Here is a 27,113-nt window from a genome sequence, read left to right as displayed (position 1 = left end):
TATTTACATCTTTTAGTTCCACACCCTTTCTAACCTTTTTTCCCCTATGTCGTTTATATTTAAATCAACTACAAAACACTATAGTGACCACCATAAATGCCTATCTCGAACCGTTACAAAATTACAGTTTAGAACGATTAAGGCATAACTTATACTGATCCTGCTAATACTTCGGTTTCGACCGCTCTCACGGTTCTTTCAAGGATGAACGCTCCGAGGGCCGTTTAATAATCATTTTTTTTACGTAATCTCTAATCGGTCTTCGTCGTTATTTCATAACGGTGTAAACAGGGCAGGTTATCGCACCCCTGATCAACGACATTCTTTCATGAATTTTGACATTACTTGGTTTATCAGTTGTCATGTTGTGATGCGGATATGGTATCCTTTGCTCTCTATCTTATTATCTATTCTCTCAGAAGTGCACAATAAGTTTTAAAATATTTTTTTTAAACCCAACACCAAAGTATCGATAGTTTTTCAGTATCCTTATATACCAGAAAAAAGATATGATGTGAAATTTTTTAATTAAAGATCGGACAAGAGTCTCGTTCGTTTTGAGTTTCACTTTTCAATATTTTATTTTAAAAAATCCCAATTGTATGTGTAATTTGGTAGGGCAAATGACTAAAACCGTAAATCCTTTATTTTAGGCTAACCATTTTTCCAATTTCAAAATACATTATTTATTTTCATTATTTGGAGAGTGTGAGGTCTGGTGTGACGTAGGTTTTAGAAAAACATTTTCTTTATCATGCCAACGTTTCGATCTTTATTGAGATCATCTTCAGGGCTCAAAGTGTTTGTTTTCCGTGCAGATGTGTCATTCTTGTTTGTCGTGTTGAGAGTGCCTGGGCACTGTGGGCTTTGAGCGCTGAAGATGATTGCAATAAAGATCGAAACGTTGGCATGATAAAGCAAATTTTTTCTAAAACCTATGTCACACCAGACCGCACCTCACAATCTCCAAATAATCATTGGCTAACGGTCACTAAACCCCACACATTATTCATTTTTTCGATAAGTTACAATTGGTTTTGGAATTGGATTTATATAAATCCACATCTTCAAATATATATACATAAATACACACAGCCTTTGATCCCCTACCACTTCCAGCAGTCCACCAGCAATTCCTGTGTAACCAATTTACAATAAATTATCGACAGGCCTTGAGAATAACCCACCTCGGTCTTGACGGGTCCGGTCTTGCCCGTCTAAGCCAATTTAGCACCTTGTCTCACTCAGTCCCACAAAACTATCAGTACTATATAGAATAATAATAAACCTGTTTCCTTGAAGAATCGGAAGAGGGGACCCAGATGTTCCCTGCAGTGTTAAAGCACAATCTTTTATAGGGGGGCCTACGAGCTCTCTATACAGAGCCAAGAAATTGCACCTCAGTTAGGTGTGAAACATCAGTTGTAATTATATGATTACACGAACAAAATGTTAATTAAGCCATACACAGATTGTTGTTTATTCTGTGTAAAATATTGCTTCTAGTAAGAACCGCCTATTAGATTTAAGTCTGCCTTTTTGTTTATTGAAGCTAATTCTTCATTTCACTTCTTTTATGACTTGTAATACCGAGACGTACTGACCTCACATACACATCAAGAGCTCAATTTAGTTATTTGAACTGTTTTGGCATCTGTCTTTATAACACCATAAAATCTACTCAATGTAAATCCCCTCTAACCAATGTTCTTTTTCTGTTTCAGGTATTTTTACGAGTCTACACGTCTTTTAACTTTTATACATCTTAAGATATAAAGTGAGTATAATTGCTTTTACATCTTCAAACCCCTTTAAGAAAAAGACGTGTTCGTGCACGAGCCTCTAAATCCCGACTATCTTAAAATTGATATTGCCCCCTTTGTTACGTGACGGTTCGGTTCAGTTTATGTTGCAGTACTTCTAAAGTGAGTGCAACTTTGCTTTTTTACGTTTGCAAAACTTTTGGCGTACAAAGGCGCACTAACGTCTTTTTTGGCTTTTTCTTCGCTCAATTTCATTATCACAATGTCAGAATCAATTGTCTACGTCTTCCAAAGAGCTTCTTTTTTCAGGGACGTCATTACTTTAAATTAAAAAATCTATTTTATCACTTTAACTTGTTAAAAGAACTATAACTACCATGCAGCTTTGGTGATGTTTTCCCCGGATTATTTCTCAAATCCAGATCATTTCTGACAAAAATCTGACCATTTATAATTAGAACTTTGTCCTGATATATTTTGTATCTGCTATTTCACACTTTCTCTTTGTTAATCCCTTTTTGTAATATCTGAATCACTCATTAGTAATTCTCTCATCAAACTATGTGACATTATTTCACTGCAAGAAATAAATTTAATTTTTCATTATGTCAATATCTGTCACATCATACGTTTCCGATCAATTTATGTATTATTAAATAATTTGTCTGGTTAGTCCTTCTAATTTCTTTTCGTTTTATGGGACAAAAGACCACAATTGGCTGCGAGAAATAAATATAATTTTTCATTGTGTCAATATCTCTCACATCAGACGTTTCCGATCTATTTATGTATTATTACATATTTTATCTGGTTAGTTTTTATAATTACTTTTCTTTTTATGGCACAATTGCACATTTCTATTTCTAAAAGGAATCATAAATGGCAGGTGTTACAATTTTATTTGAAGAAATTCCTCTTTCTTCCTTTATGGGGCTGGAGTACCGCAACGAAACCTCATAGGTCCTCTCCTATATACAACATACACTGCCTCTAAACCCTAACAAATTTCTTGCTACATTCGCAGACGTCACTTATCTTTTCCTTGCATCAAAACCCAAATACAACCGCCTCCAACATTCAAGCCCATCCTATATGGAGAATAAAAATTAATCAAAATAAATTTATTCATACAACCTTTACCCTCCGCCGTGTAATATTATACTGTAACAATATACCTATACCGACTGCTGACCTAGTAAAATATCCAGGCATGTTTCTCGATAAAAGACATGGAACCTCACACTACACTGAAGAGACAGGAACTTCACAAACGATACAAACTGATTACACTAGGCAAACTTTCGCTAACGAACAAACTGTTAATTTACAAGATAGTAATCCGAATCATCTGGACTTACGGAATAGAACTGTGGGGCTCAACCAAACTACAGTTCTGAATGACTTTTCATTTTTGTCGAAAATTCTCCTTAAGATCACCAATGCTGCTTATTACGTCTCGACCTTACTCAACACATCGATGTCCAAATTCCTTTTGTTAAAGCACTCATCCTTTCCCGTTACACAAAATTCCATAACCGCATAAGTATACACACTATCCCACTTGTCCGATAAATATGCCCCCTACAAAATCTCGCCGGGTCAACCCGCTGTCTAAAACGACATTGGCCCCTATTTAATAACAACTAGGTTAGGCTGTCATTGGGCTCACGTTTTCCAGCCTTCACGCCATATTAATTTTGAATATTATATATGTATGTGTGAGAGATGCTCCAAGCGGCAGGCGGGATGTACGACTTAGTTGACAATAAAATAAAGTTGTTGAAGAGAGACGTTAATGAGTGTGTTCTGTGACGGAACCATATTTTATTTTGTTCAAATTGTGTTCTCTCAGTGTTAATTATTAAAATTTATAAGCTCATTTCGAGTTCAATTTTCAGAGCCACTATCTGTATCCAATTTTCCTACTTTTATGTGATTTTTTTTCACTGTTAATTTTTCTAAGCAACATAAAACATATCATTTGTTTGTTACATCTCTAGATGAAGATACAAATTTCGCACAAATTTAAAAAAAATTGAAATGAAATTCCAATGGGGGACCGTTACAGTCGAATAATTACGATACGACTCCTTGACCCCGCGGTCGTGGATTCGATCCCATTGTCGGCCCTTGAATTTCGGATGCCTCCACTTCCCCCAAAAAATCTGAATTTAACATTCTTGGATTATAGTAGATACGAAGAAAAAATATCGTCGTATGAGTGTAAACTTAATTGTGCAAAATATGTACGTGTATGTATTACTCTGCTTTAAACTAGGTTAGGTTTTGCATGATTCAATATCGAAAAATGTAAATTCTTCAAAAACTTATTGCAGCAGAGGTTATATCAACCCTCGGGGTGCCGGTGGTTTTGAAAAAAAAAAGCCCATTTGTAAGTAGGTCGGGTTCGAATGCAGGGTCGCTGGATTCGAACCCGGGACCTTTACCTTACAGTGATGAGCGCCGTATCAACGCCTAAACCGTTGCAGCCACGACGCCCCTACGATCTCGCGTTATACTAATATATTTGATTAATTTTGCCATATTAAACTTAAAAGGTAGTGTAATTAGTATGTTGATCCTTGTAACATAGTGGTCAATGATTAGTTTGTAAACCAACCAAGGACCAACTCAACTTAATATCGTACAGGCTATAAAAAAGAATCATCATCGATATCAAGGTTTACTTGTTCAAAATAAACCATTAAAAAAGTTTACCTCATCTTGATTACATCGATTTTGCTTGGTGAAGTGTAGGGAAATGGTGCAACAAGGACATTTAAGACGTTCATTAACTTTTCTTTATAGTAAATAGACGAAATTATTAAATTGACTAATTTTACTAATTGTAATAAGTCAATCAACCTTTGTCGTTTGTAATGTAGGGTGTTCGTATATAATGGTTTCATAAAACCACCGATATAAAGTTCCCCGCCCTCGAACAATCGCGTAAGAAATCGCACTGGACCCGGTTGTGATATGAAATCCTGGAAAAAGGCAAATAAATACAAACAAGGATCCGGGGTAGCGGCTGGTGGAAATCGCTCAGAATTTATTGTCGCTGTGCCCCGTTATATCTTCTCAGCGGCAACTGGGTCAGGGCGCAACGATGTTTCATTACCTTTCCGCCGGAAACTCGTTTCACCTGTCTCTGAAATTACGCGTCCTGTCCGGTTTTAATTTAATCTGCAGCCGTTTATTTGCGTCGCTCATTAATTTTTGACGCCGGGGGTCCACCTGGAGATGGTAATGAAGCGGGGTTGTGCTTTGCCAGAAATGGGCTTTCTCGATTTCGAGTTCCGATTACTCTTTGCCAAAGGTGATAGGAAGTTAAGGAAATGGACAGCACTGAAGATTTAATATTTTCAAAGTGAGTTAATCACCAGGTTTTGATCTCCTAATAAAATATTTTTAAAAACAGATCTAAAAAACGGCATATGATGCTAATACAATACAGGAATTTAACGGATCTGTTCACTTCATGCGTCCGTCTTTCCTCGCTAGCTTTCATTTCACTTGATATGATTTATATATCAGCCTTAATATGATCATTTAATAAAACAAATCATTGATAATGTGAATTTAAAGAAAGAAAAACATTCAGTTCATTTTTCAACCTCTCCCATCGTCAGGACTTTAAAGCTATTTCTAATATCAATTAAATTTTTTGTTTATTTAAGGTCTTGGTTGAGATGAAAAAGTTAGTGCCACGAGCGGGATTTGAACCCACGACCTTCGGCTAAATACGCCGCTGCTCTACCACTTGAGCTATCGTGACGTCGATCCACTCGAACACTAACTTCCCATCTCAACCCCACCTTTTGAATTTTCCCTCCTATTTGCCATCCTCCAAATTCAAAGGTGGGATTGAGATGGGAAGTTGGTGTCCGAGCCGATCGAAGATGGTAGGTAGCTCAAGTGGTTAGAGCAGCGGCGCGGGGAGCCGAAGGTCGTGGGTTCGAGTCCCGCTCGTGACCCTAACTTTTTCATCTCAGCCAAGACCATACGTAAAAAGAATAATTAATTGAAGACGATGAAGACCTCTAAAGGACCGGACCACAACAGCGAATATGAACAGACCAAAATGATCATAATCGACCAAACTACAAAAAGGACATTGGTAGCGTTCTTCATTTGTTTCAATCCACGATTGAAAAACAAAAGTTTTCCTCCAGTAAGAATATAGCGTCAACCTTGTCTGCTATGAAAACTTATGATACTAACACTCACACGGTACATTGGAACTTACTAGACAAAGTCCAAATAGAGATTTTTGAAAAGACGCTAGAAATGGATTCCAATCTCGTTTACGTCTCCCCAAATCGATGCTTGTAAGATGTTTCTGGTTGAAAATATCTTTTTTGTTAATATAAGTCGATTGTCCTTTTAAATTCTCGATTCCACTGTGCCGGGCAATCTTTCTAGACTACTTTCTTTTTTTTTTTTTAATTTCCAGGGTGAGCACGCCTGAGAGAACTAAAACATTTCCAGTTTTTGAGTATTATAAAATATAACAAGCCACTCTATAGCTAGGTAGTGGATAAGTACTAACTAAACTAACAATTTTTAAATGTGAAGTAAAGTGATATATTAAAGCTTCTAGGTTTAATTTTGCTACATGGAAATTTGGCGACTTCACGAACTTCATTTTACAAAGATCACAGCTTTTTACCGCTCCCAGTTTTTCGTATATTGTAAAGTATTAAGTCACATGATGTGTTAAATACACAGAATCTTTTAAATTTAAAGAAACATTTGTTAAAGCCGTTTCTTTTAATTCTGCGACATGGTGATCGACCGCCTTGACGAAAATCACTGTAAAGATTGACGGCTATTTGTTGTACCAGAAATTTTAATTCGACGGCAAGGATGTTTTTAAGTGTAGATATTTTCATTCAGGCGAGTTTCCAAAATTCAGTTATAAAATTAAAACAAGATGCGCTCTGGTGATCCTCTTTCAACTCTTATAAATCCGATTCGCGCGGCAGCTTTTTCAGCAAGTACTATTTCACAAATTGTAAATCCATCTTCAGTAATATCAAAAAATAAAAGGGTTAACAAAATATGCAATTGTAGGTTTCAAACTTTTCCAATTTTATTATCTACTTATATTTGAAATTTGCTATGGCAATGTCCGCCTGCAAGAGAAATACACATGATTAATTTAAAAAAAAAATATTTACAAACATAAACTTATAAAATTTAGTAATTCATTACAACCAAAATATATAAAGTGAATAAAAATAAAGTGAAAACCATAGTTTACAAAATTAGAATGAGAGAAAACGTTTACCTGAATTTTACAGAGTATTAAAAGTTGAAAAGCTACATGAGATAAGAAGAAAGAGGAAGAAAGCATAATTTATTCTGGGACAGGAGTGTCCCCGTAGAATAATACACAAATTAAATAAAAATTATGAACATTTTGAAAAAAATAAACTTTGTCGTGGTGATCAACGTAATAAAAGGCATATATAAAACAAAAAAGGAGTTAAAAGTAAAATGAATTATTATGAAAATTTACATGAAAAAGTAATAATTCCTGAGTAAATTTAAACTGTGGTTAAATAGACTGTTTGGAGGGAGAAGAGGTCCATTTACAGGAGATGTTTAAGAAGTAAGGGATTTGCGAATGGTTAGATAGAGTTTCGGAATTTTGATGCTCGGACAAGGAAAGACCGCAAAAAGGTGCACGTTTTATGCGGGGGTAGGATTAGGTAGGGAGATGAGCGGGTTTTACACGAGTGGAAAGTGGATTTGAATCGGATGGACTGGATAATGTAATGAGGACGATGGGTGTTAATGGCCCGGTAAAGGAAGGAACCAAGGCATATAGATAGACTTCGGGAAGAGGGATAGAGCCGAATACAGCTGTGATATCCTGGACCCCCGGGGGATGCCGAATATAAACCTGACATAACAGTTCATTTATCTTCTTAGGAGCTTATTTTGCTCTCTTGAAAGCCAACCGTAAGCAACACAGCTATAATCGAAGAAGGGGAAGATTAGAAAGGAGACCAGTAGTTTACGGTTGGTGAATGGTTGAGATGTTTGGATCCTATGATAATAGCTGTGGGCTTGGTAGGATTGAAGTTGAGGGAATTTTTTTGTAGGCTCAGTTGTCGATGGATTTAGGTCTTTCTGGATATTAGGGGATGGCCAGTGGTAGTTCAGAGGGATAGAAGTACAGGTAGATATAGGCGTCGTAAGCATAAAAGTGATAGTTGCAATGCTGGATAGAATCGGAGAGGTCATTAATGTAGATGCTGAAAAGGATGGGAGCGATGGAAGCCTTGGGGAAGTAGGGATAAAACATAAATATTTTCCAATCATTCCAAATAGCCGAAGATGAGACTGGACTCTTAAGTATGCAATAATTTAACCCCCTTGAAAGGGTTCCTATTTGAAAATTTTCATTAAGAGTATATCATCACTCCAGAAACACTATAATTACAGTGACAGCATCTTTCTACAGCGCAATCTTATTTGATTAATGTTTATAGTTTCAAAACGACAGTTCCTCCTGAAACGCCAAAAAAAAAATCTAGAAGAAATATAGGCTGTTAATTTTAGCAAAGTTCTTTTTATCGTTAATATTTCTTATGAGAGCTTTGTACAAAACGAAGCAGTCAAAGATTAGAAACGTTTTGTCTAGTTTTTTTCAGCTTTGATGCTTCCATTGTGTTGGGCAGGCCAACCAACTGGGATTCCTAGGAATAAATATTGTTCAAAAACCAGATAAATCAAATATCAAAAAGTAATTTCAAGGGGGATTTTTATGGTGGTCTGGCGACTTTAGGATTTCAGACAATATTTTAGGCAAAGCTGGAGTGTATACGAAAATAAGGGTTTCCATATCAGTTACTAAAGCTAAGATAAGGTAGGAGTGTTGTTTTTCCTTGTCTTCTGAAACCAGGGTAAGTGCAAATGGTCTAGCATAACTGTTAGGGAAATTGAGTTTAAAAAGCGAGTTTTTCCGGATACTTTTTTTCTCACTTTTCTTTAGTAAATGTTATAGGATTTAGCAACGAAACAATAGTAAAGATTTATAAGTTGATCATCTTGCAACACACCACGAGGGGCAATAGTTTCGTCCTTTTTTCAGAACGTTTCTAAAAACGTTCTTAAATTGATGATGTATTTTTGTCATTTTTTCCAATTAATACGTCTGCAATATAATCTTCCACACAGTATGTGAAATTTTCGTTATGTAATGTCGATTAATTAAGCGCTTTTATAAGAAACCTTTATTTTAGTGATTTGACCCTATCATTGGCAGGCATCAGTCAAAATACTTCATAACTAAGTGGAAAAATATTAAGTTTTCAGTGGGTGTTTCAAGGGTTCAATTCGCGCTTAATTCATTGTAGAGTCGTCCACCGTTTCTGTACTTTTTCCAATTAGTGTTTAACGGTACATCCTCATGAGCCTATTTATCCGTGGTGGGGAGTAGGATATGAGTGTGTAACATGTGTGGATCATAAATTATTGAAATAAAGCGTAGGTACTGATGGTCATACTTTAATTGCCGTCGTCGAAGAAAAAAGGCCAGGACATGGAACCAAACCTCCGCATCATCTTTTCTTCTTTTTGCCCCTCTCGAACGGAACGAAAAAGCCGGCTCCGGGACGTCTGCCCGGGTCAATGGCGGTCTGTTGTCCATTCGAAATCCTTTGAGCGTAGGTGGACGAGACACCGGCGGGCTATATATAAACTCGCTTTCCACTTTCCAATCCTGGCCCGTCCAGAAATAACTCGGGTGACCGCCGGCGGCCTTTCGTAACTACCGAGGAGGGCGCCTTTCTCGGGTGCGACATCGCGTTATATTCAAGAAGCTGACCATTTACCTGAAACTACTTCTCCAGGTACTTCGCCTTATATCCGTCCTGGTTCTTAAATCGGTTTATGAATTTTGAACCTTTGTTACCTATCTCAATCATTTTTACTTCAAAGACAACGTTTTGCTCAGTTAGTATTTAAATTTTTCGAGTAAAAGCCCGAAGTGATATGGCCTATCAAAGTCGTTTAAGCTAATTAAGTTTGCATTATCTCTTTAGCGTCACACAGGGCAGAGGGGCAACGAGGTCGGCAAATTGGTCATGAAAATTTCGATGAGGACATTTATCGGTCCTGAATACCTTGTCGGCCCACCAAATGGTCAAAAATCTAGATCCATCAGAATGGGTGAGGAATACGTCTTCGCTTCATGGCAATGTATTCCAGGACAGAGGTGTGTGAAAAGTTCATCAAAGTTTTTGCAGAAACTTACTAAATCTAGAACGTGATAGAACTAGATTGATATTTGACTGCAGGCTCCGGAGAAATATGCATAGATTCGGAACAGCAGATACTAGCCTAAGCAGAAATTGGCAGGAAGAAAGCCCTCTTTTGGGGCGAAGGTTGATATCTTACTCCTGGGAGAGGTATGGTATGATTTGTATGATTTCGTTGGAAAATAGATTTTGAATAAGGATGTTTGCATTCGTTGATGCTGGAAGTTTTGGCAGACGTTTCAAGCCATAAATCCAGATATGTTTTAGTATGGTTTTGCAAATATTTCTTTGTTATAGTCAGTGATACATCCGACCTTGGTTAACTAGAATTGAAATGATATTGTTGTCTCTTCAGTTGTTGTCTTTGTTATTATTGAATTAAATAATATGCTTTTTGACGGGTGAAAGTTATAGCTATCGATGTTTCGTGAGTTTAATTCCTCACAGCTATACATGACTGTTTTTTTAATTGTGGGAAACTTATTAACAGTAAATCAATAAAATATAAAATGATTATTCAGAAATCGTGAGATGCGGTCTGGTGTGATGTAGGTTTGAGAAAAAAAATTTTCTTTATCGTGCCAACGTTTCGATCTTTATTGAGATCATCTTCAGGGCTCAAAGTGTTTGTTTTCTGGGCACTCTCAACCCGACACGCAAGAATGGCACACTTAAGCAGAAAACAAACTCTTTGAGCGCTGAAGATGATCTCAATAAAGATCGAAACGTTGGCACTATAAAGAAAATGTTTTTTCTCAAACCTACATCACATCAGACCTCATCTCAAGATTTCTGAATAATCATCGACTAACAGTCACTAATCACCACACAAAAATATAAAATATATACCATGTTTACAATTTAAACGAAGAGGGGGATTTGTGTTCCACAAGAACTGCAGCTTTCTGACTTATTTTACTTTCTGTAGTTCCTTATTCAATTCGAATCGCTCCATCCTTGCTTAAGAAGTATTAATTATTATTTACTTGTATTATTAATTATACCTTATTATTTAGTCTGCAATGCTTTTCCTGGGTCTTCTTGATATCGTGGGTGACAAGTTCCTTCCTCCTTATTGCATAACCTACAAATGGGGGAAGGTCATCATTAAAAATATCTACCAACGTTGTGTAGGTGTTTTATCAGATGACTGTGACCAATAGCCCTAGCCTTCCTCTGACTTTACCCTACCTAATTGCAACAGTTGTAGTTAGAGTTCTTTAATCGTAAGTTCGTCATCTCTGGATTTCGACCTATTCTCTTCTAGTTTTTGATGGACCTGGTCTGAGATGATGGAGTCTATTGCTATCCCAAGTATAGGTTCTGGGCGTATCTATGGTCTTGCAGATCCTTCTCTGGCCAGATTGTTTTCACATGTTTTGAATATTTTGGATACAATCACTCACTATTTCAGTATGATCTTTTTACGTTCTTTTAAAGTGCTTTTATAGCTACTTGGTTGTCAGATCTTACGAGGATTTTTTCCTTGTAAATGTCACCTCTTTAAGACTATGGCTCATTCATATATTTCAGCTGAAATACCGTGGTATACACTTCTCTAATGAGTTTACTTGTTCAAATAAAATATAAAAAAGTGGACCGATTTGCCATTTTTTATCTGATAAATGGTTTAGGATACGACTTTGTCAAACACAACGAAATTCCGGTCACGGATAAGGCTTGTATCAATTAATACGTAGTATGAAGAAATGGGTTGATGGAAGGATGCCCTCGAACCGCCCCAGATTGAGGGAATAGCGCCTAATCTAAGTTCGTTAAAAACGTTTTTCCCGTTTCCTCTCGTCTATGTACTGAAATACAGCCACGACTACTGTTTTTGTCCATTGATCCATTAATCTTCATTTCTTGCGGTCAAGTATAAAAATAAACGTGCGAAGATAGTTCTGACCCTTCGGCCAAGCTAACGCGGATGGGGGCGTTCTATCGGAAGACCACTCCTTTCTACTGTCTGCGTTATGTGAACCGAGATCAATAATCGTCAAAGGACCTACCTGTTCGTCACCTCGTAACACCTTAAAGGAAATTAAGCGTGTTGAAAATATCGACAGATTTCCGCGGCTTCAACGTGATGATCGCCGTTGTCCAGAAACAATGTTTGTATGTAGCATTAAGTTGTATGTTGCTATGGAGGTAGGGAAAATTCAGCGATTTTCTCTTTTTAAAAGTTAATAAGATTTATATGTAATCCTCTATACAGAGACAGAAATAGAACCTTTAGTTTTTTATTCACTCTCACGCTTCACATGGCATATATATCTATAAAATATTGTTCGGAAGCAATCAGTCTACTTTGTTGATCATCTGTCCTAGGCATTAAAAATGAAACTGTCTTGATTTATGTTGTAAAATGTATAAAACAAACTCCTATAAATTTCACCCTGTTTAGAGACAGATGCGCTGCTATCTACATACGAAAATAAAATAACAAAAATAAATTTTCAAGGTTTCTCATTCTGAACTACTTGAGTTGTCATTTTTGGTGGAAGGGCGTTGTGTATAGAAATGATATTTGTAATACTGGAGAGAATGAAGATTTACTTGTTCTTGAGGGTCTGCCATGTTCTTCCGGAATTCAGGTGTAGAATTTCTTCGGCCGTTTTCGATCGGGTCAAACCCAACCCGCCGAATGTCGACAACGCCACTATGCGGATCCAATGTGTTTGAAAAGTTACTGTATAATAAGTGTACTTATCCCCGGCTTTAAAGTAAACATTTTGAACTTATTTTGTAAGAAGTATTTTTGACGTTGCGGTGAGATAAACTTGCATTTTTGGATTAAATTAGAAATTTCACAGGGAAACATTTTGTCAAGGACTTTTTTCATTCTTAGATTCTTTGTACCAATTTTGGTTCTTTAATCCGAGATGTGTGCCGGACGGTCACACAGTCTTGGATTCGTCCCTCGAGATGACTGGTCGGGATGGTGTCGACTCGTTCGGCGTTTGAGCGGCCATCTCATCTCTTTTATACACCCAGGGTAGCGATTGCCCACTTAATGTGGAACTTCGGCGACAGTGGGTAGTACAGTGTGAACAATGCGAGGGGTGTAGCCTGAAAAGTCCAGCCCCGTGTCCTCGTTCACTTCCCTTTCTCCATCCAGGTCCTTCGGCATTCTTCCTTGAGACCTCACCCAACACTTGGTTACAAGGGGGGGGGGGTATCCAGGCGCAAAATAAAGGTGCTGCCTTGAGGGCGTAGCAACCTCTCCGTGTAGGCCACCGGGTCGGCAGGAGACGGCGGGTGCTTTATCAGAGGCACACGAGGGTTAGGGTATCAGATCTTGTCTGCATAGACGGGGGAGGGTGCATAACCATCTGTACTACGGGTAGCAGAAATGTTACAGAGTCTAGCCCCTGCTTCAATGGGAACAGACTCGTAGTGGTTAGAGGTGATACTGCTGGCGGGAACTTAGAGAAGAGCCTTCTTCTATCTGTGACCTCCGCCCAAGCACATACATATGACATTCGTTGCGACTCCGGCCTCACGGGAGACGAAGGATCGGACGATCGAAGCGTATAGCGTTGAGGACGCTCAGACTACGCTGACGGAGTCACTCGAATGCGTGAGAAGTGGCGGACGGGAACGGATAGTGGTCGGTGGTGCCTACACGAATGGCGTCCTTTACCGAGGGGGTGGTTAGCAATTCCACTTTAAACAAAAGCGGATCCGGAAGTTCTTACGCTGGAAGAGCTCCAGTACGCTGGGAGATAGAGTGGCCTTTTCTATCTAGGGAGTGCGTGGGAGACCAGGATGATGCATTTCTGCCACCTTGGGTATCCCTTTACGCGCGGCATACGGTTCGATGATTAATGCGGACCCAACCACTCGGATTGGGCAAGCGGAGAGTGAGGTCCGTCTTGGCCCCTTGGGGCATACACCAAAGCTCGCGGCTGTAACACACGTCCGGCCTCGAGGGGAGGTGCGTCATCTCTCATCGTGAAAATCAAAACGTCCGGTATGGCCAAACGGCTAGGTAGGACGTTAGGATCCTCATTGTCCTTTTCAGGACGACCGAGTATTTTGGAACCTTATGTACAAATTGTGGTATAGAAGGTTTTCATATAATAAAAAAATTTGAAATATTTATTTTCAAGTGCACGTAGCTCGTCTATGTCGGTGAATAGAACGTACCCTCGTAAATTAGAGCCGTACAATGAAGGACTTAGGGCAGTGAAGTTGGGGCTTGATGGGCTTTGTTACAATGGCGAAAGGGCGATCGTTCGCATGCAACAGACAAAGCAGTCCGAATTAGTTAAAGTTTATGTGGCCGTTGTGTCTAATGTCTTGCGAAAAGGTATACCCTTTTTTTACCCCACCATTGTCGATTATAAAAGAAAGACATAATTTTCCTTTTCGCGCTGATTTCGAAAAAGCAATAACATGGTGTGACAGGATACTTTACGAGCGGTGGAGACCTTTAAAAAAAGTCCTTAAAGCGCTTTTAATTTATTGGACACTGCCCACATTGATTGTGAAGATCAATCACAACTGCCATGGAAAAGTTGAAAACAAAATAAATTTGTTTTTTAATGAGCTTTTTTAACAAAAACCACCAATAGCTAACACAACATGTCGAGGATTGAATGATAATTATAGTCTGATTAATGTAAAATTAATTAACGAGCTAGTTGACTTCATAGCAGGAACAGTTTGCCTTTGAGGATAACGATCCTTCTGAAAATGGATTATTCTAAGTTTGGAGTGAATTCGCCTCCTGTTTTGAGTAAACAATTGGTGTAGCGTATCGCAGGAAGCGAGCAATTAACGAAACGATCCTTGCATCACCATTACACATTCTAACAATTTACTAAAACGCCTACGCCACAAGGGCCAACTTGTCAACAATCTAAGGAGTCTATTTTTAAAGGAAACGCAAAAAGAATTTTATAAAGAAAAACTGAACGGGAAAATCTCAGTTCATTACAGTCGCAAACATTTTCAAATAGGTAAAGATATTTTACGAACAGAAAAGAATAGAATAGAGGATTTTATAGCTGTCGAATATGCTCTGCTATTGTTTCAAAAATATATCCAAAAGGGATACAAAACATTTTTTCTATAAAAATAGTATTAACAACACAAGCCAGTTACCAAGAGAAACCCCTATCCACCACATGATAATGAGGACAGCACAGAAAACTATCTTCAACAATATCAAAGAAAAACCTGCAATAGGACTAAATCTAAAATGAGGATCGGAGATAGCAACCACCTAATTAGGGAACATCCAATACTCATGGCTCCAAGAGACAACATGAACAGGATTTTCGAGTTAAAGCAAAATTTCCATAAAAGCTGAAGTTCAAAAGAGAATGGAAAACAGGAAGAAACCCCTCCGTTTAGAATGGCACCTGGTACACTGACGGATCTAGAACACAGGAAGATCCGTGGCAGATGTGTATTGTCCTGGAACCAAATATTCAGAACCGATAGAAAAATCGCCAGTATCTTACAGACTGAAGTGCATGCAATCGAGAGATGCACTCAGTTCAATCCGAATAAAGTGTACAAAAACACCATATAAGATAGTCAAGCAGCCATAAAGCACTAAGTTCAAATGTCATTAGCTCAAAGTTGGTGTTGAATTGCAAAATTAAACTAAAAAGATTAGGAATGCAAAACAAAATCACCCTCTGCTGGGACATGTGGGAGTTGAGGGCAACAAGAAAGTGGAGGCCTTTTCAAGGAAAGGAGCTACTATACCGCTGATATGGCCTGAGCCTTTCCGAGGTATATTCATTTTATCAATGAGTACCTTATACAAAACGACAAAGAAAAATGAGAAAACAGGGGATTTCACTCATTGGAGACAAACAATCCAAGAACCTTCTAGCAAGTTTTGGAAGAAAGAAGTTAAAGAATGCATTAAAGCTGGGAACACGCCCGACGTCTTGTCGCATGTTGGTAGGGTGTGCACATCTGCTCGACGCAAGCACAAGCCACGCGACAGACGGTACAGTTTATATCTCAGTAGTATTCGCGAAATGGATCGCTCTGAGTAAGGACATGATGATCACATGGAAGTAACGCAGTAGCAGCGATCTACTTGATTTCAACGGCGAACAGAAAATCTGGCGTTAATGAAGTGAACCTCACTAGAGGTGTATCTAGCTAATATCATTCTAGATATTTCTATATGAGAAAAGGAAAAAAGCTGATCGATTCATTATTTCAAGCTTATTTATTACAATACAAATACATATCAAGCTATATGTATTTTTATCATTATATTAATTACAACATATTTATGTATGTATATGCATATTTATTCAGAAATCGTGAGATGCGGTCTGGTGTGATGTAGGTTTCAGAAAAACATTTTCGTTATCGTGCCAACGTTTCGATCTTTATTGAGATCATCTTCAGGGCTCAAAGTGTTTGTTTTCTCGGCACTGTCAACCCGACACGCAAGAATGGCACACTTAAGCAGAAAACACACTTTGAGCCCTAAAGATGATCTCAATAAAGATAGAAACGTTGGCACGATAAAGAAAATGTTTTTCTGAAACCTACATCACACCAGACTGCACGATTTCTGAATAATTATCGATTAACGGTCACTAATCACCACACATATATGCATATGTATGTTATTAATAGAAATTATGAAGGAGGGGTGAGTATGTAGGTTCACTTTTTGGAACAAGATGGTTCTATTCACAGGTTTATTGTTTACAATTATCTGGATTTCAAGCATTACAGCTTATAAACAGGTTATCTTTTAAAACCAAAATATATTGATGTTCATAGAGAAACTGCTTTTAATTCAAAAAAATCATTAATGTCATTTTAACTATACATTTTGCCATGTATATGTTTTAGTTGGTTCTGTTAACCAAAGCAATTATTTTAATCGATTTATTGTTTTGTATGAAAAGTATGGTAAAGTTGAAAAATTAGTGTCACGAGCTGGACTCGACTCACGTCCTTCGAATCCACTGGTTGGGTGGGTTCGAAACAAATTTATCAACACATTTCATAAAAAATAATAAATCTATTAAAATAATTGCTTTGGTTAATAGGACCAACTCAAAATACATACCAAAATGTATTGTTAAAATGACATTTAAGGTTTTTTTTTGTATTGAAAGCAGTTTCTCTATGAACATAGAACGTTTTATAGTGAAAGCAATAAATTTCTTAGACTAAATAATATTTAATTTAAGAAAAAACCACGAACTAAATGATTTGATAAAAGAAACTGTCAACTTTATTTTTTAATATTTATTAACTGCATTCCGACTCATCTTCACGAACGGGTCTTAGAACGGGTCTGATGTCATCTGGGTCCCCGGGCACTAACTTTTGGAGGATTACGAAAAGGATGGGACCCCAGACTTTCGGACGTAACCAACGCGATCCCTTCTGACGACTATTCAGTAAAATCATGATCAAAAGAAAGTGGATACGTTGGAAAAGTTCTCCTGTATCCGAACCACGGTCGATAGATGGCCATCGGAGAATCTGTATTGAAGAAAAGGGTATCTCAATCACGTAATTTTGGCCCAAAGCTCGCGTATGTGTCCTGCTCGATGTGTTCCACTTAATTAAAAGATGTCATGGTGAGCAAGAAGGTTATGCTATAGCAGCGAAGTTTTTAAGGAAACAGGGCTGTTTTATTGTATGTACTGTATACGCCGAGTAGATACCTCGTTGTGTTTACTTAAGTGTATATTGATAGAGATTGTATTTATTAGAGTGAGAGTACAGTGGTGGGATATTAGTAGATTAGGTAAATACTTTGTGCTCAGGGTAATGGAGGAATATCGACTATTTCAATACCATGGTATGGTATGGTGGAAAGGGTACTAGGAAGCGGGGTTTGTATTCCCCAGGCACTGCAGCCTTCTTGCTTATTGTACCTTCTTAGTTCCTTAGTTCAGTCAATAGACTCAATCCTTCTTCTTAGAAGTATCAGGTCATTGACTGTTGTTGCTGCAATTTGATTCCCTAATTCTTTTCCGTACGTTAGGTTAAACCTCCATTGACCTGTTGCTTCGCATTCGAAGATGATATGACTGGCTATTTCCTCCTCCTAATTACGTAATCTGCAGATGGGATCATCGCTGTACATACCCATGTTGTGTAGATGTTTTCTCAGATACCAGTGACCGGTTAGTAGTCCCACCACTCCTCTGAGTTTTGCCCTCTCCAATTGCAGCAGTGTTTTTGCCAATCTTGGTGAGGGTTGTTTCATCATAAGCTTACTATGTCTAGCACCGCTAGAGTTTATCCACTTCTCTTTTAGTTTTGCTTGGATCTATTCTGCGATGGAGGATTCTATATTTGTTTTTGTTATCCCAAGGATAGGTTCGGGGCCTATGTAAGGTCTTGCAGATCCTCCTCTGGCCAGTCTGTCTGTGTCCTCGTTACCCAAAATTTCCCTGTGCTCTGGCACCCAAGATATCATTAGGTTGTTTTGTTTTCCCAGGTTTTGGAGATTTTGGATGCATTCATTGACTAGTTTTGATGTAATTCTTTTACATGCTAATGCTTTAATGGCTGCTTGGCTGTCTGATCTTATGAGGATTTTTTTTGTCAGTGTAACCTCTTCGAAGATTTTCCAGGGCACAAGCATTGATGGCATGTATTTCCGCTTGAAAGACCGTATTGTACTTCCCTAATGAGTTTGATTGCTCATATTTTGGGCTTGTACAGAAAATGCCAGATCCGGTTCCTTCGTTTGTTTTGTACCATATCATTGTATCTGATGCTCTCCTGTGTTCTTCCTCTCCTTTATAGTCCGTTGAGACTTTATAGGAAGTTATGAAGATTGTTTCCGAGACCATGTAATCAGTCCCCATTTCTAATAATGGGTGTCTGATTTTGTTGATTATGGTTGGCCCGAATTGTTTAGTTCCTTTCCAATTTAATTGTTTTTGAAGCCTAAATGAGCTTTCCCTAGCCTCTCCTTGTATGAATCCCATAGGCTTAAAAATAATTGGGAGGAAAATGACCTAGCTGTTGACATTCGACAGCCCCTGGTGCTTAACTTTAGCGGCAGGACGGATTAAGCTGACGTACCAAGGACCTCCAAAACACCGAAGTGGGTCATTTCCTCGATTCTGTTTAAATGCGTATGTATGCATGTGCAGAATTGACGTTGTATATGTATAAACCAATTATAGACTCTGTGTAGTAAAAGAAAAGGATTTATAACCTTAGAACATTTTATGCAACAATACATGATGTAATTCTTGTATAAATATTATTGTAATGATTAATGGATTAATCATATAAATTACACTACGTTAATGTATTCACAAATTCTTAACCAATACTTGAATAAATTTTGCTTTTTTCTTTAAAACCCAAGCATTTTTGAATAATGCACATAATGTAGATAAAGATATAAGATACAGTAGATAATTATTAAGGAGATACTGTAGAAATAGTGATTAAAGTTAAACAAAAAAAGAGGATATAAAAATCAATCGTATTCAAAACACGTAGACAAGTTATCAACAATTTTAGAATGTAATACAATCAAAAATGAAATTCGCCAAGGTTAAATTATTGAATTCAACAATTATATTCCCGTGGTTTTCTCCGATTATTGTTTTATTTTATTTTTATTATTGTTACCTATTTTTAACTTTTCGTTGATATTGGGTGTCCCAGAGAAAGTGCGGAAAAAATTGTGGTTGATAGTACACCCTAGTTGCAGCAACTTCCAACGTACTGTCTCTATACCTATCTTCAATCCCGGAGTGAGTTTTTGTTTTTTCGACGAAACGTTATCTTACTTGAGAAAAGCACAAATATCTACACCACTAGATTTCCTACTGAACTGCACTCCTTAAAGAATCTCCGAACGTAGAAACCCACGGCAGTAAGATCGGGGGATCGAGGTTGGCACGGGATGACTCCTCCTCTACCAATCCACCGGGGATAGACACATGATACGCTGGTTCAACCAGACACGCACTTGTTGGGTGTAGGTGTACAGTTGAGTAGTGAACAGTGCTAAAAATTAAAACGTCAAAATCCTCCAAGCATCTGATAAAGTTCATTAGTTTTTGTGGTCCACTTGACCAATTAATATCTTTCAATTAATTAAGGTTTTTAGTAGAGATAAAATAGTCAGCGTCACGAGGAGGATTCGAACCCACGACCATCGGGGCTAGATACGCCGCTGCTCTAGCACCTGAGCTATCGTGACCTCGATCCACTCGGACACTAACTTCCCCGTGTGTTCGTATTGCCATCTACTTGCAATATACCCTGTATATTTTAAGAGCATTTTATCACGTACTACGGCGGTCTGGTGCAATTTTCAAGGATACCGTTTCATTTCAGTTAATTTTACAACAATTTGAAAATATAAATGATAACATTGATATTCTTTACATGAATAATCAATTTTGCCACGTTTATAACGATAACGACAAAATATGAATTTACTTCGCGAATCTAGAAGGAATTTATTTTGAAGAAGAAAAAAAAGATACCTCCTTGTTTTGTTTTAGTCGTGTCTTTTGTAATTCAAACAATACGCCAATTTTGGACAATACACGTTTTTTCCCTAAAAGATCCCGATCTAGATTAGCCTGTACGATAGGAACTGTTTACATCTCGTAATACCGTTTATACGGCCTAATTTACAATGTGGGTTACCCTATCTTCTCCTTAATTTGGCTAATCCGTTAAAAAGTTATTAAAACGTGTTTGTTCGCTTCACACGAGCACTAATTAAAATGGAAATCTACGAGCACAAGAGAACGTTTCGGTATACATCGCATTAATATTAATAACAAATTTCCTGAGTCCTAAGGAGCGGTCAAGAATGAGGTAATTAAGAAAAACGCTTTTTCATTTTTTTGCCGACGTTTCGACCTTTATTCGGGTCATCTTAAAGGCATAAAGTGTGGTGCTATTCTTGTGTCATATTGCTTTTATGTGAAAGTGTGTGGTTCACAGCTAGTCTATTCCGTCCCAACGCATGACGTGCTAAATCAACTCATTGATACTCTCACTCGTTCTTAAATACATTCTTTCCAAATTGCATACCATTTCCTCAAACGTGGCGGACTATTCGATATTCCTTCATCGCACTTCACACATTCCATCTCTAACACTATACCTTCACACTAATAAATACATTTACTCTCCAAAAAATATACATCAAACAAAGCAAGATATCTAACGTATTATATACAATAAAACGGTCTTTTCTACCAAAAATCGAAATAGGAGACCGAAATACTCGTGTGTGGTGAGCGTCTTGGTGTCCTCCATGTCCTCTGAATGGAGCCAAGCAATGACACCGTTCAATGAAGTGAAAGGAACTTCTATACTTTCTGCACATACGCGAGTTTTGGTCAATAGTGCCTGCTTACTTCCAATCTGCCATGGCCTATTCTTAGCCGGGTGGGGATGCTCCCTATAATCAGGGCATATAAATATGTTAAATGTACGTTGAAAGGTTTTTCTAGAACAATTTGATATAAAATCCTTAACATTAACCCAATAAAATTTAAGTGGGCATAGATAATAGAAACAGTCGGAAGAAAAGTGTCCTCTAATTTCGATAAAGGCCCCCCCGGGGGAAGGGATAAAAGGGCCAGGGAGAAGGTGTATGGATAAAAGGGCCAAACTACACCCTAGCAAAGCTTCTTGGATTAAAACCAACCATTTTTTAAGCTGAAGTCCGTGCAATACATTGAGTTTGAACTCCGAACTTATATGGGCGTGCCTAAATTGCCTAATCGCTCTGGGAAAACAGATCTTGAAGTAAGTTCGCTGACATGAAGGCATAAAATGATATGGACAGGCTGTCCAACAAGCGTGCAGTGAAGTGGCAGCCCTTTCACCCATGGGGCTAGAACTACTAGGTGCCGGAGTGAGTGTTTAAGTTGAAACAGGAAAAATGGCTTGAGAAAAACACTGGACAAAAGCACCAGGTATGAGGCAAGCCAAGGGACATATCTTAAACGAGAAGGCGAAGGAACTCCTCTCTCTCAGTTGGCAGGATTTGACAAAAATTATAGGTCTCTGTACCGGCCACTGCCCTCTTAACTGTCTTTCTAAAAAAGATGGACAGAACAGAGACTTTGTCATGAGATACCAGAGACATCGGCACATATCCTTTGTGAATGCGAAGCATTAGCCTGGTTACGGTTTTTTAACCCTCATTCTTCCCCGTCGTACCTAACGAGACCCTATATCGGCGGACCCGCCATACTCTAAACTTAATTCAAAACGGCGCGTGGAATTTGTTGTTTTGAGACTATGCTTCCGTCCTATTTCCTAGCTGATTGCTGACGGTAGCCACTTCGATAAGACACTTCTCACATCCAAAGAGGTCCGCGAAGAGGCTACAAGAAAAAAGCTTGGTATTATAGTAAAAGATGCACTTTCCAAGGCATGGTTACAATTTATAGGGGCACCACAATAGATCTATTGGAGGAAAGGATTGTGATAATTCTAAATCAACCCGCAATATTAAATAAAATTCCTTAAAATGATTGTAAAATCTATATCTCATCTCCTTTACACCATAGTAATAAATAAATTTACTTTCTATTTACTTAAGTCATCTATAATAATAAAGCATGTATTTTGGATTTTATTTTTTGTAGGAAAGGACTTGTTAATTTGTTCTTGCCTGCAGCAATCAAATAAAGTAATAAGTAAAGCTATACTCTTGTAAAATTTGCAGGGTAAAAAGTAGTGAAGAATGACATCTTGTATGTCAATTAACGTCTTCTTTCTTTTTTTTAAACAGTAAAGTAGGGTCACCATCGCGATTTTGATTTAGAGATAATCCACATTAATCTATATTTCCTTTCAACTTGCCCGTTTGTTCCGCAGCGTCAGGGATTCGGCACACGCCCTATGGTAAATATGTAGATTTCCGAGGCGCCGTCTTGTTTACACTTGGGGGAAGCAGAGTTGTAAACACGGCAACCGGTTTAGTGCGTTGGCTCAAGCTCTGGAGAAAGTGATAGAGAGTAGACTGGAAGCCGGGGGCATCGTCGGGTTTCGCGATGCCATCGGCTTGTTTGTGCCAAAAAGTGAAACCAGAGCCGGCCGATTCGAGCGAGGCGTTGAAGCTCTGACGACCCCTAAACTCGTTCAAAAACGTCAAAGTGAACCACGCTTTCGATCCTCATCTTAATGAAGTGAATTTTATCAAACATACTATGATTACGGCGAAAAGCTGAAACGTGTCTGACAGAACAAAACAGCGATGGTAGAACACAGTCTAACCACGACAATAATATATCCAACAGAATTCTCTGGATTTCAACCTGTGTACAGGAATTTAAATCATTATTATAGAGTTACTTTGTAGAAGAAAATAAATTATTGTTTAAAGCCCATTCTGTACTACTATAAATATTTCGGGAGAAATTGCAATTTTGGACATAAACATAAATTCTCTGAAAATTATGACCAAGCTACAGGTTCATCGTGACTTGTAAAATAAAAATTCTATATTTATGTTCGCACCTCTCACAAGGGGATCACAGATGCGCATTGGCAACACGTCCAATGTTTTTTGACCAAAAAAAGTTTCATTGAGAACCGTAATACCATGTCCGAAGCCAGCACTTGTCAAACAAATTGTTGACCGCGAGTCCTTAATGCACTTTCGTAATTTGGATTGATTTTCACGTATGTGCACAATCAAACCTTGTTGAAAGACATTCTCCGGTGTTTTGGTGATCCGGGGTGAGACCTCGGCGTTATTGGTACGGCCGCCGAAGTTAGGCTTTCAGTCCCAACGCATGCTATTTTAACCTGTTTACACACTAAAGTCAAGTAGGATGATAGAGAACTCGATATACATCCTTTTACACTTATTAACTGCCCATACACTGTTAAACTAATTGCGGATCGATGGAGAAACTAATATTCTGCCATCTTCTCCCTTTTACATACACACTCATATACATTGGGGCGTCGGTGGCCGCAACGGTTTAGGCGTCGACAAGGCGCTCATCACTGTAAGGTCCCGGGTTCGAATCCAGCGGCCCTGCGTTCGAACCCGACATACTTACAAATGAGCTTTTTTTTTTTCAAAAACACCGGCACCCCGAGGGTTGATATAACCTCTGCTCCTGCGAACCCTCGTATAAAAAATAAAACAAAAAATACACATTCACGCTTATAAATACATTTTCACGAAACTGTTATCACAGAATACATTTATCTCCGTATCTACACAACAATATGTTCATCTGCGATAAAAAAAAAAGAATTTTATACTCAGAAATATCCCCCTGTTCCTCCAAAAATCTGAATGGGGGATCTGAAAATTATGTACTAGAGCGCAATCATCATATCGGGTGGCATTCCTGCACATTGAGCAACCTTTCACTTCATCCTGGACAGGTGCATTGGACTACACGTTTTTTTGAAAATATTACGTCTCTCACAAGGCAGATAGATTTGCATTAATTTGTTTAATATTGCTTTAATTGCAATGCATATTTCAATATGTACTTATTAAAATCTAAAAATACATGATTTATTCATTTCCTAAAAAAAATTTTTTGAATATAACAGTGTAATTGAAAATATGTTTGTTGATTGTATGAATATAAAGTTAATTAATCTGTTTGAATACATAGATAGTACAAACAGTCAAATTAATTTGGATTTTTGATCATTTGAGTTGATTTGTGCGTTGTACGTAAGATATTTGAATATTTCACAATTTAAAAGGTTAAAGTGGTAGCAATCTTAATCTTGTTTTTTGTCAAATAACTTACCAAAAGAAATGCTTTTCACTTCAGTTTCTTTCATTTTTTTTCTGCTTCAAAAAGGGTTTGTTCGTTTTACCCTTATCTGTAACGCATCGCGGTCACTTAGCCAGCGGGAAGGCTTTCTTCCCTTAAAAAAATGACTGGTGTTTTAAGCAATCCCTCAGCACGATTTACCGGTTACCGTAAAGTCATAAAATTTTACGATTATCTTCGTAACGCACGTGTAGTAATTCATAATGATTTTTTTTTAAGTTTAAGAAACCATTAGAAACCCGTCTAATCATTTCTAAGCATTATAAATTGAATTTTACTTCATTCAGTATTTGAAGATTGAAAAATGTGGTTCTGTGGACATTTCAACAAGCTTGATCCTTGAAATTGTTCGACGTCCTTACTCTTTCAATTTGTTACCGTGTTTCTTCATAACCCAATGCTCCATTTGGTCAAAAACAAAAAACATCAATTCCAAATCTTGCTTTTACTTTCAAATCTACAAAGAAATATTAGAACGGAATTTAGTCTATTAAAGATATGAAAACGCGATAGACACGGTTCGCGAGCTAGCCCTACTAAGACAGAGGGGAGGGCTCAGGCCTGTTTTTGGAAAAAAAAAATTGGAAGTATGTCGGGTTCGAATGCAGGGCCGCTGGATTCGAACCCTAGACCTATACCTTACCGTGATGAGCTCCGTGTCAACACCTAAACTGTTCCGACCACCTACGCCCCTTGATTTGTTTCTTATACCAGATTTTTCTACTTATTGTACATTCAAAATGTCAACTTTAAAAGAACATAAAATGTCAATGTAAATATTATGTAATTTAGTATGTATAATTGATTTTAAGATCAGCAGAAATGAATCGATGTCGCCATCTACATATATATATATTGACATTTATTCATGAAACAGACATAATAGCAAGCTTACAAAACGCAAAGCATAAATATTATGCACTATTAATACAACATGATATCATGTTTGATATTTAACAGAGGGATAGTAATCAGGGGTTGCGTTGTGTAAGCTCTTTCTCTGATAATTCTCGCTAAATGTCAAATAGCCGTTGGCATACTTACATTTTGTTATGCCTGTGAATGGTAATGATATTTCAGACCAATTTTACTTTAACTAGTAGCCCTAACGTAATCTAAATACAATAAGAAATGAATGTATAGTGATCGCGAATAGAACTTTGTTTCTCCCTCATTGTTTCAACGTTATTTTTGAGTTTTACATCAAATTATAATTAGAAAATCGTCGGATAAAAGTAAGCCGACATTTTCTTTAATGAGTACTACAGTACTGAAAGTTTTGACCGGTACTTGTCAGCGGAGAATCAACCAACACATAAGCATTCCTTTCAGAAAATGTTGGCCGGCCTCCTAAACTCAACCCTGGGGAAACTTTTTCATCTTTCACTCCTAGAGTGGCTGTCACAACATTTTTACCTTTACTCAGGTACACAAATTAATAATGGTAATGGATGAGAAGGTCCCCTTTCCTGACATTCGGCTTCTGTCCGGCGGCTTAAACGGCTTTGTCTGGACCCTTGTAAATAAGCAAGCGGTCCCAGCAAAAATACTGGCTTGTGAATGTACCCAAAAAGCTTGGTGGGTTGTTTTTCCACCAGGAAACAACTTAATCCACATCATCAGCAAGGTTTGAGAAGCTTAAACCAAATTATTTTTTTTACTCTTTCCTGGGTGCCAGACATGCACGAGTAGAAGGAAATTATTAAACGGATGTCCTTGCAAGGAGTGCTGTGCGGAGTGTGTGGAATTTATACCATGAGAGAACCTCTTGGAATTTAGGATAAACTGAAAGGGAGGAAACAACAGAAATAAGAAAAATACTATCTGTTGTTATACCGATGGATCCAGGACGCAAGAAGGTTCAGGGGTATGAATATTTCGCCCTAGAATCAAATCTCAAGAGCCCATGGCATGTACACTAATGTCTTTCAAGCAGACGTCCATAGATTTGAGTGACTTTCTGAATGCAATGTATTCCCAAAGAATAATTGAGTTCTGGGACAAATAAGGTTACAGGAAAACTAATAAAAGGATGTCTTTACAAGAACAAGTTTCGAATTCTTCTGCTGAGTGGAATTTATACCACGAGAGAACCTATTAGAATTTAGGGTAGGGTGAAAGTGAGGACACAATAGGAATCTGCGAAGGTACGATCTATTGGTATACCGATATTACAGGTTGCTGGAAAGAAAGTGTTTTTAGGTCTCCTCAAACCATAAGAACCCATGAACCCAAACAATTTGGGCCTAGACGACAATATCTAGCCGAGGTTCATGAAATGGCATGCAAACTCCCTCACCTCCTTTTGG

The 27,113-nt window shown here is 37.9% G+C and overlaps 1 protein-coding gene across 9 annotated transcripts in view; it reads left to right on the top strand.

Annotated features, from left to right (window-relative positions):
- The window catches only part of LOC106662175 (rho GTPase-activating protein 21-A), a 218,089-nt gene that overhangs the window by 90,890 nt on the left and 100,086 nt on the right, over positions 1 to 27,113 (top strand). The window lies entirely within an intron of this gene.

This window comes from Cimex lectularius, unplaced genomic scaffold, assembly GCF_000648675.2.
Source record: "Cimex lectularius strain Harlan isolate CLEC.00 unplaced genomic scaffold, Clec_2.1 scaffold3, whole genome shotgun sequence".
NCBI lineage: Eukaryota > Metazoa > Arthropoda > Insecta > Hemiptera > Cimicidae > Cimex > Cimex lectularius.
Note: the sequence above shows the minus strand (reverse complement) of the source record. Positions and strands in the feature narration are given on the sequence as shown.